Source organism: Octodon degus, unplaced genomic scaffold, assembly GCF_000260255.1.
Source record: "Octodon degus isolate 3935 unplaced genomic scaffold, OctDeg1.0 scaffold00217, whole genome shotgun sequence".
Lineage (NCBI taxonomy): Eukaryota > Metazoa > Chordata > Mammalia > Rodentia > Octodontidae > Octodon > Octodon degus.
In genome coordinates, this window is record NW_004524793.1 from 2,309,861 (window position 1) to 2,320,665 (window position 10,805).

Consider the following 10,805-nt stretch of genomic DNA (forward strand, 5'->3'; position numbering starts at 1 on the left):
AGAGAGACAGAGACACAGACAGAGAAAGACAGAGAAAGAAAGAGACAGAGAAAGAAAGAAAGAAAGAAAGAAAGAAAGAAAGAAAGAAAGAAAGAAAGAAAGAAAGAAAGAAGTATAGAAAATCATTCTTTGAAAGTCTTTTGCTATTATTGCATTCCAGGGTTTCCCAATACTCTCAAAGGCAAATGAAAACTTGCTTATTTTCAATAGGATAAAAGCTGCAAAGGACATCTTGACCTTGGTATTTAAGTTTGTCTTTTTTTCTTTTTTTGGCAGAACCAGGGATTGAACTCAGGGCCTTGCACTTGCTAGGCAAGAGCTTATTCTACTGAACAATCTCCCTGGCTTGAGTGGCAGAGGCTTTTTAGGAGAGCTAGAAAAACCTAGAGGATTAGTGGAATTCTAGGATGAAGCAATCTCTCAGCCGTTAATGAGGGAGTGGTGGAACCCAGCAAAACAAGTCACATTATCTATGTTAATTTGGAGAGTAAAATCTCATTTTTTGTTGCATGCAGACCTTATTAATAAATAATCTCTGTCTTGTTCATTAGTCCACCTACACTATCAAAGGTGAAGTGGACAAGGATGAATAGAAATGTGGTCTGCAAGGGAATTCTCCTGGAGACTCGACATGCAGACTAATTTTCAAATACTTTGACTCAAAGGACTCAGAAAATAAAAAGCAAAGAAGAAGTAGGTGTACAGAGTGTCATTCTGGTGGGTGAGTGAGTCATATAGTAGGTTTCTTTCCAGCAAATGGTATTGTCACAGTGTCTGCTTGAGTTATTTGATCCAAGCTTTAAAAAGAAACGTACCAAGTCTCCTTTTCAGAAAGGAGACCCTAAGGAGCTTAACAGAAATTATGGTTCCTTTTCATCAACACTGCTACCAGCTTTACTGCCACCAGCACTAATTATTGTAGTTCACAAACTCTGTACTCCTTCTTCAATTTAAGGTTTTAAGAATACTCAAAGCTAAACAGTAGAAATCCAACACTGATGTAGGCGTTTTGCTCTCATTTTAAAATGCATTATATAAAAGGGAGAATCCTTATCTGTAACTACAGGTTTGAACACACCATCGGTCTTAAATTAGGCCTCTCTTTGAAGCTGAGTAACAGAACAGTAGATAGGAACACAGAGATAGCTGAAAGTCATATTATGGTGACAGCACTGCTGTGCCTTTGAATAAGGGGTTGAAAAAGGTGAATGTGAGCCATAAAGACTAGACACAGTAGATCTGTGCTTACTTGGGGGAAGAAATGTCCACTGTGGGGAATGTTTGCTTGAGATATATTCCTAGGAATTATCTGTATGTAAGGGTGAAGTTAAATCTCCTTTTGGGAGAATTATTTCATTTCAAAAGAGAAATCAATTATTTTAATCAAGTGATGGTGCAGCTGGATTGTAAGAAATCTTAAACAAAGGAACCATCTTTTATCTGAAATTTGCAATACTATTTACACTTTCCTTGCTTCTAAGAGAGCATATACCTTTGTTTATACTGTCATTGTTGTACTTACCATGTTGCATGCTCAATCTGTCTCTAGTGGTGTTCTCTCCCTCCTGTTTATCATTTGTTAGCTCCTTATTATCTAGTACAGGACATGCTTTAAAACAGTTAAGATGTGGTGGAAATGTAGTTCAGTGGTAGAGAGTTGACTTTAACATATGCATGGCTCTGGGTTGACCCCTAGAACTACCAAAATGAAAAAAAGAAAAGCCACACACACTGAGAGACAAAGAAAGAGACAAAAGAGACAGAATATTTATAAAGGGATTAAATCATCCATCACTTCACCCCTCTAGCCAGAAAAATATTATTTTAAGAAATTAATGCTTTTTGGAAGAAACACAAACCTAAAATTAAATATCATTTTACATCTTTAGACAGAAAACATAAAATCACATTCAGAACATTCTTAAAAATATATTTCCTATTTTAAATTTCCTTAAAAGCTATAACACTTTATCAAGATGTCTTAAGTGGGTGAAGATGATCTCGTTTAGCAGATAAAGAAGAAGAAAAAGAGCTGCATACCACTCTTTCCATGACAAAGAATGGATTAGATTTAAAATGATACTTCGAGTTCTGGCTCAGATAGTTCTGTGACATACTCTTGCTGTATTGGCAAGGAATGGTTCAGGGACTTTTTATTGTGTCAAAAATCTGTAGTGAAAATGTCCTTAGAAATATGTTCTAAATTATATACACAATAAAATTCTTTGTGGAATGTGTCCGCTTCTTTTGAAGATCAGATCTCAGTTCAAGGTGAATATAAGCACAACAGTAGCCAAGCACCCCTTAGGCCCTGAGAACTGTCAATTCATATTGATATAATTTTCTGTTTTGGCAGGTAAAGCAAGATAGTCCTGTTTCCTGACACACTGCAGAATACTTCATGGGCAATATACACAAATTTATTATTTTGTTATTTATAGCTGATATTAAAATGTGGGTATTAAAACCTCAGTGACCTAGATACTCTGAAACAAGATTTTTTTTCTTTATAATCCTAAATAAAAACATAATATAATCTCCAAAATAATTTTGTAAGATTTTATTTGCTGACATTGTGGTTACTGGTAAACCAAAGTTACTGGTAAGCATTTTTGTCATTTGTCTTTGGTAAAGCCACAAAAAGGAGGCCTAAGACTCAGAATAACCATTCTTTTCCTAAATCAGTTGGCTTGACTTCAAATTGCCTGTTGGTGTTCTGAATAGATTTGGTGATTCAAGCTAAATGATTAACCCCAGAGGGACAATTAGAGGAATTTTTTTTCATTCTTTGAAGTATTTAATAAAAATTGTTTCTACATATTGCCCATGATAAATTCATCCAAAGTGGATAAACAATCATGCAGTGATTCTGTTTTGGGTGGGTTGTCCACAAGAGGAGAGTAACCAGTAAACAAAGTACATTTTCTTTTAGGGCTCAGTTTGTTTTTCACCAGACATTTTTACAGGATTGTCTTTGTTTTAATCCTGTCAGATGCAGACTGTAAGGAAATCACTCCATAGTTTGAGAAGAAAATATGTGGTACTGCAGAGAATGGATCTAGAATGTCTTCAGAGCAGAGCAGCAGGAGCTCAGCAGGTTCCTCAGCCATGTCTGACAAAACACACATATTACATAATTAACTCATTTCAACCTTGGGTATAGAATTTCTTGGCAACAAATGATAGGCAGACTAGACTTTATTGACAATCTCTGCCCTCTAAAAACTTTCATATTTGTCAACTATTGCCAGGCTCAAAATATTTCTCCTTCTCCATAATCTAGTGATAACAGTTCCACATATTTGGGTTACAGAATGATTGAGGAATTTGTTGTAATTCAGCACAATGTGTGGGATGATAACAAGATAACTCCCATTATAAGTGATTATTTAAGCAATGTTAAGCACTTTGCCAGTTGGTCTGGAATAAAAATGGTTTAGTGGTGCCAATAGCAGGTATTGCAACACAAGGTACTAGTTGTTATCACCACAGAATGTCCAAGGGACACCACTGTAGGAAAACCACTGGTAGAGTCAGGAGGAACAACAAATAAGTGATACTTCAGTGGAGACACAGCCAGACAATGTGCAAGAGAATATTCCATGCAGTGTGAAGGTTAGGTACTGAAAGAATGAAAGGAAACTGAAGTTAGGGTTCTCAGGAATGGAGATGAGGTAGTTTATTTCAGGGCAGATACTATATAATGGTGCCAGAGGGAATCTTGGAAGTCTGTCAGCTCAGTCGAGAGCTGGAGGGTCCTGCCTAGAAGAAAAGCATGGCTAGACTTAACTGCCCTTCCAAACAGCTTGACTCCATGCAATTCATTAAGAACCAAGTACCGTCATGGCCAGAGATGTCTGCATCAGAATTACGCATTAGAAAGGTCACTTTTAATCTGGATGTGGTGACTTATTCCCATAGTCCTTGCCACTTGGGAGACTGGAACAGGAGAAACACTAAAGAACATGGATTTGAGATCATTGTGGGAAACATAATGAGACCTTGAGAGAGAGGGGGGAGAGAGAGAGAGAGAGAGAGAGAGAGAGAGAGAGAGAGAGAGAACAAGCAGAAGGAGGAAGTAGAGGAGGGAAGAGGAAAGGAGGAGAGGAGAAAGGAAGCTCACTTTTATTGCAGCATACTTAGTGGACTGAAGAGAAACCTCACAAAACACAGAAATGCCAGCCAGAAGGCTATTACATGTAAAGAAACTACAAATAATTGAGACAGGCTAAGAAGATGACAGAGCAATTCCAGGCTTATTATAGAGACAGAACCAGTGAGACTCATAGCAACTCCCAAACTTGATGAAGTTGATGAGGTAAAACAATCCAGAATGAAGTCCAGAGTTCTGGCTTGGTAGTGTAACATAAAAGTAGCTCATCTTGAATCCAATTTAGACTGATTAAACTTGAGATGTCCACGAGACTTCCACGCAGAGAAGTCTGTTAGACTGTATGACATGTGAGTCTGGAGCTGGAGAATTAGGCCCAGTTCACAAGCAGACAACTGTGAGCCATCAGTATGTAACGCAGATTAATTAGTCTTTCGCTGGTCGTTGTGATGGGGCCAGAAGAGAAGTTTTAATTGAGAGTGAAAGGAGCTGCCACAGAATGCGCCACACCATGGCACTGGGAGGGTGCCTCGGGACAGTTCACAGCTTGGAGTTTCTGTAGGACCTTGGTTTCATCCATTCACTCTCACAACCCAAGTGTGGGCAGCATGGAGCTTCTCTGAGCTGGGTTAGAAGCATGAGAAGGTGTGAGCAATAGGCGAAAGGCAGTCATCCTCCACCCTCAAGTCACTCTGGGGTCACAGAACTTGGTCAATTCTGTCTGTACACAAAGGTGTGCATTGTGATAACATATCCCTCCTGCCCTGGAAACTGAAGGTGAAAATTCTAGACTTCATAAATGAGCAGACAAAGGCATTCTCCTTTCCTGGAAAAAATCATTCTTTCTGACCATTTAAAAGGGTAGAACTACAAATAGGCAATCTCTGGCCCTAATATCAGCCTGGATGACTATTTTTCTAACACCACAGTTTCAGTCTGCACACACTCACACACACACACACACACACACACACAGACACACACACAGACATGTGTGCACACACACAGGTACATATAAAAAGTTGCACTTTTATACATAATTTTATGTATCTGGATATTATGTCAAAATAATTGTGCTTAAACTCAGAGCAGCTTACACTGAAGCCTACGTTCTTCCTTGTTATATGCAGCATTAGAGATATGCAAATCATTTTGCTCCTCTAGGCCTCTCAGCTCAAACTGAATGGAGAATGTCTCTAAAATTTCCTCTTTAAGCATTGACAGCAATGATTCAGTTGTTAGACACAAGTAAATATTCGTCTACCACCTCAGTCTGTTATTTAAGTAAAAAACATAATTGAACACACATTAGGTACTATGGCCATAGAAATATGAAACTCAGACACTTGTGGTACTTAAACACGTATTTTTCCTTAAGTGACAATATACTCCTCGAAGCATCGTTCTTCACATTCTGAGTCCTTTTTCTGTGATTTCGGCTTGGCACAAGGGTTTGGTGTTTGCTGTAGAGGAACAAAAGCATTTATTGTCTAAAGTGATATCTTGAGAAAGTAATCATGAAACTGAAGATGCTGAGGGTCACAGAATAACCACACTTTGGGGGACTTTTAGCAAAGAATAGTGCCAATAGTTCACCGGTAAAGAGACAACCTTGTAACAGGGTGATCTGAAACAGCAAGATTCGACCTTTACAAGGTAGATTCAGTAGATCAGAGTTAAAAGAGAAGGTTGCGTATATGACTCCTGATTCTGCCTGTGGATACGTATCTCTGTCTGCACACATGTGCCTAATGTGCCTGGCATCTGGCCCCATCTAGTATGAATATGTTTCAATTACAATGGCGTAATATGTACCTGATGAGGAACCCTCATTTTTTTTCCAGACATTACTCCACCGGTTCCAAATAGAATCTAAGTATGCTCTCCTGAATTATTTGGGCAACTTTATTTATGGAAAGAAAGGAAAATGAGCAAATGCTGGTTAGTCCAGCTTTCCAACTCTGAATGTAATCTGACTGCAAAGGGAAGCTTGCTTGTTAATGGCATCATTGGCCTTTACTAATGTTGGTTTCTTGCTGTTGTGTAGCTCTTTCTTCTTCTTTTGGTAATAGAAGACTGTTTTCTTTTAGACAACTACTTTTCCACCATTGTATATGTCTCAGCGTCTAAACTCAGCTTTGACCTCAGCAATGAGTAAGCCTGTGGCTTATGTTAAGTGAATGAAATGTTCTTCTCTTGGGAGCATCAGGAGTGAAGCAAGCATGGGAAATGGTTGGGGAGGAATCACTTGCACTGAAGAGCCCCCAAGGGAAGCTCTTGCCTGCCATCTCACCAGACTATTTATTGCTGTATTCCACGTATCTCATATATTTTCAATAGATTCCTCATTTGCCTATGTTAAATAGTCTAAGCTTCTCCTATTGCTACTAAGTAGCTGAACTTCCTCCATGTATCCCTCAATATGGTGAACTCTTTCTATTTACAGAAAGGATAGAAATTTTAAAGAATTTTGAATATTTTCTTTTTTTTTTTTTTTTGAATTTTGAATATTTTCAAATCAATGCATTTTGAAACAGGCTTAGGAAACAAACTAAATGGTCCTAGAGACCCGTATTTGTCAAAAGCAAGAAGGAACAAAACACATTTAAGCTTCTTGAAGTTCTCTTTTGCTTGTAAGCTTGTTTTTGGTCTCTGTTCTAAAGAAATTGATTGTAAAAGTAGAAATTTCTCTTAACAACATGAAGATTTCTTTAGAGATTTGACCTGCCCATATTCTTAAGTCCAAGTGCTGCTGTAGGCAGATTAATTTATCTTAAACTCTCTCTTTTCCAGTAGCTAATGTAGAATTTCCAGAATTTTCCTTCAACTTTTGCTTTGGCTCTTAAACAAAGGAATTCCATTATCTTCTATTCTTTCTTTAGTCTTGTCAATAAGTCATTTATTACACCATAGCATTTCCTAAAATTTAACAAAATTCTTGAAAAGAAAGATTTAATCTTCTCAGGAGAAGCTGGGGAAGATTTATGGGTGCCTAATCTTAACATGTCAAAATGTGACTCCTAAGTTTACTGGGACTGCCTACATGGCTGAGGATTCTTTGACTCTGCAGGAAATAATGACTTTAGGAAGTAACCAAACAGCATTAGAGAAAAATATTTGAGAGGAAACAGACTTTTAGGTTGCAGAAGTATTTCTTGTTTTATAAAAGAACATTACATTTTTAGAAGCTCATTAGGTTGTTTTTTCTTATGTTTGACGGCAAATCAGAATTTTGATTTCTTCTTTCTCTCTTCTAAAATCATCTGCAGTATGTTGGTAATGATTTTTCAAGTTCTCAAATGCCACACCAAATGAAACTATTAATTCTTAAGTGTTATCATGGAACGGATTGGATTTTGGTAAGTAGCCTTTATAATTCTTGATTTTTTTTTCCTGCAGTTAATCATTATAAGCAATTTTAAAATAAATATTTCTTCAAGTGAACTAATAGAAATTTTTAAACATTGTACAAAAATATAAAAACCTAATTACTATACATGATGAGCATATTATTCTCTGATAGTGGTTTCTTCTCTCCACATGTTTGGTACATTAACATCCTGAATTTCTCCCCACATAGACTGGCCTTTTTTTTTCCCTGTCTCTATTTCAATGAAGAAAGCAACTGTATTACACAAATGTGCTCCCTATTTCCTCTGAAACTGTATTCAGTCAGTCCCTGCAGTAGGAATAGGTAATGAAATTCTCTCGCTCAAGTGTGTGTAGACATATCAATCACTTTAAGTGGAAACAATCATTCCTCTGCCATTTGGAGCCAACATCTTTGAACACAGAAACAACACCATTGCTTTTCGTTGCTAAAAATAGTTTCTCCATATAGTGCTAAGGTTTACCTCCCCACCACATGCCACAGAGGTCAAGAAAAGTAGATTTTCTGATAACATTAGATTTGAGCAAAGGGAGCGATAAAAGATGTATTCTGTAATCTGGGTTTAGAGCTGAGTGAAGCTGTGGAGTGCTATGCTGGGGATCTAGCCCATCTGCTGTCACCCCAGAGCCATTTCCTGATCTCTGCATGGGATTGTCTGACCATACACAGCTTTATAACTCTTTTCCATCCCATTGATACTCAGTTCTCCCAACTCTTAACAATATTTGCACCACTCAGCATTTTTCTCCCTTCTTACTTAGCAAAGAGGCTTTTGTTTTCTGACGCCATGGTTTTCTCAAGAATCATCACACGTGTTTTAACTTTCATCTCAGGTATACACTCTTAGGAAGCTGATACTAGGAAGAAAATAAGGCCTCCAGCATGCCTTTTCCACCTACCATAAACTTTACATTTAAAATAATGCTGTTGCCGAAGAATTGGAGGCTTAGCAAGTTAGTGCAGTGTGTTCCCACTACAATAGGGCTCCACTATCTACCCAGAGCCTGGATACTGTGAAGCAAAGCAGTTCTCACTCCCAATCCCCAGATACAGAGTAGCATCAATGCAGAAATATTAAAGAGGAAATTAATTATTTATTTCAAAAATTCATTTGCAGCTGCACTTCAGTGAATTAATTACTTTTTGTCTTTCTCCTCTTATTCATTCCTGCCTCTTGCTAATGATCAAGTTGGAACGAGGAAGAGGAAGTAGGATTGGAAGAGGAGAGAGTCCCATATCGCCAGTGCAGGCAGCAAAAGGGAAAGTGAGCTTTTATGTGGGTGTCCCCAGAGACTTTATAAGTGAAAAGGGATGAGTTAAGCTTAATCCTATCTTGTTTACTCCAAAAGCAGTAGGAAACTATGTTTCTATGGTATAGGTTCTATTTAGTATTTTAGAGGGAGGACAAATTAAAATTCAGCAAGCAAAAGTTACAAGTTATTAAAAAGATTAATCCGTTGTTTATCACTACCTCATCTGTGCAATTCAATTCTCTGTGTGTTCATTAAAATAGTGTGTCTACATAGACAAAGCAGTTATGTAATTTGCTTAAGTGCTCATGGACCTTATATACCTAGTTCTAAAGGTGGGGGGTGTGCACTGCCCTTTCCATACAGCACTAGCTTATCACAATTTGCCAGATGACTGCAAAGTGACTTCATGGCAAGGCTCAAATTCCTAGCTATTTTAATCATTTTCTATGCGGGCACAGAAAAATCAGTGAGAGAAATGTTATTTACCAATTCTTAGACCAAGGCAAAGCAGACGACTCTTTCATGTGAAAAGCACTCTTGAAAACAAGACCATTACCATCAGGTCAGTTCAAGTTACCTCTTTAAAGAAATGCTTTATGTACTGCATTCTAAGCAGTTATTTAATGGGAAACATAATCTTCACATTAATGCCATTTTGAAAAACAAATATATGTGAAAACAAACATTGAATTTTCTCTAATAATTTTGTCTCTCCCACAGGACTTTAGCGATTTGAGCACCAAATGATCCCCTCTGGGATAAGCAATTTCTGGAAGTGCAGTTGGATGTTCTGTTACATATACCAACAGAAAGGGTGTTCAGAAAATACAGAGCTTGGTGCTAATTTTGTTTGAATAAAAAGAGACAAAGAAAGACAATGGAGATTCAAGAGGAGAAGTCACGAGGCAGTGCTGATATGAGGAGGGCAGACATGGCTCTGTCTGTTCGGTACAGGCCAACACCACGAGAGCCTGTTGGATCTTCTGTAAGAATCCATTTAGCATGCATAACACTGCGTCCCAGACTGTAATAGAAAGACTCTTGTCCCAGCTCCCACGTGACCTGACATGATCAGGAGCTCGTCAGCTAATACCAAATTTGTTTTCTGAAGGCTGCAATGCTATGGAACTGCCTACAAAAATACTTGATGTTGCGGTCTCAGCAGCAGGCAAGCAAACAAAGGCTTTGTGCTATAGGTCGAGAGACTGTAGGTCAGAATATCACTGTAGTCCTTTCTTTACATTTTTAAAATATGACCCCAACATAACCAGAATGATATACCTTAAGGATGCTGCTGGAAAAGACGTGCTCTCTCAACATCAAACATCGTTCATGTCAGATGCATTCATTAATACACTAAGTCTAGCTCATGCACATCAATGCTGGATGTTATAACTTGCAAAAAAGATCTGTTCAAAGAAGAAATTTATTTATTATTAAGCTACATTTGCTTTCATGGAGGTGATTTCCTAGTAAACTTCCATCTGCTCTGAATGTGCTCTTGCCTTTGTATCGTCTCTGCAAATTCCTTATTTGAAAATATACCAAGAAGCAACTCATGTCACAAGAGAAGAAACTGAAAAATTTTGCATGAGATAAATTGCCATAGTTCCAAAATACCTAGAATATAATTTGAAAATTTAATAAAAAATAGTTTGTGTGTTTTGTTTTGTATACATTAAGTAGAATTAACTGGAGTAAGCAATCAAAACATCTTCCAATTGTCTCCTGGCAAGCAAGTGCACCAGTAGCTGAAAATTCTGCAGACATGTTTCTTTCTCTTTTTATAAGCAAGAACACTTAAAACAATGTGATGACTGGCTTTGCAGGATTTTTGCTTATGAAAACTACCCTATTCCTTCTTTATGCTTTTAAAGTTTGTCTCCTACTAGATTCTAATGCTCTCTGCAAACAGAAAGAGGCTTTTGACTACCTAGCACTGCCCCCATGTGGGCCACGGGTAGCACTGGTACAAGGAGTTACCTGAGTTTCTTTCTTTCTTTCTTTCTTTCTTTCTTTCTTTCTTTCTTTCTTTCTTTCTTTCTTTCTT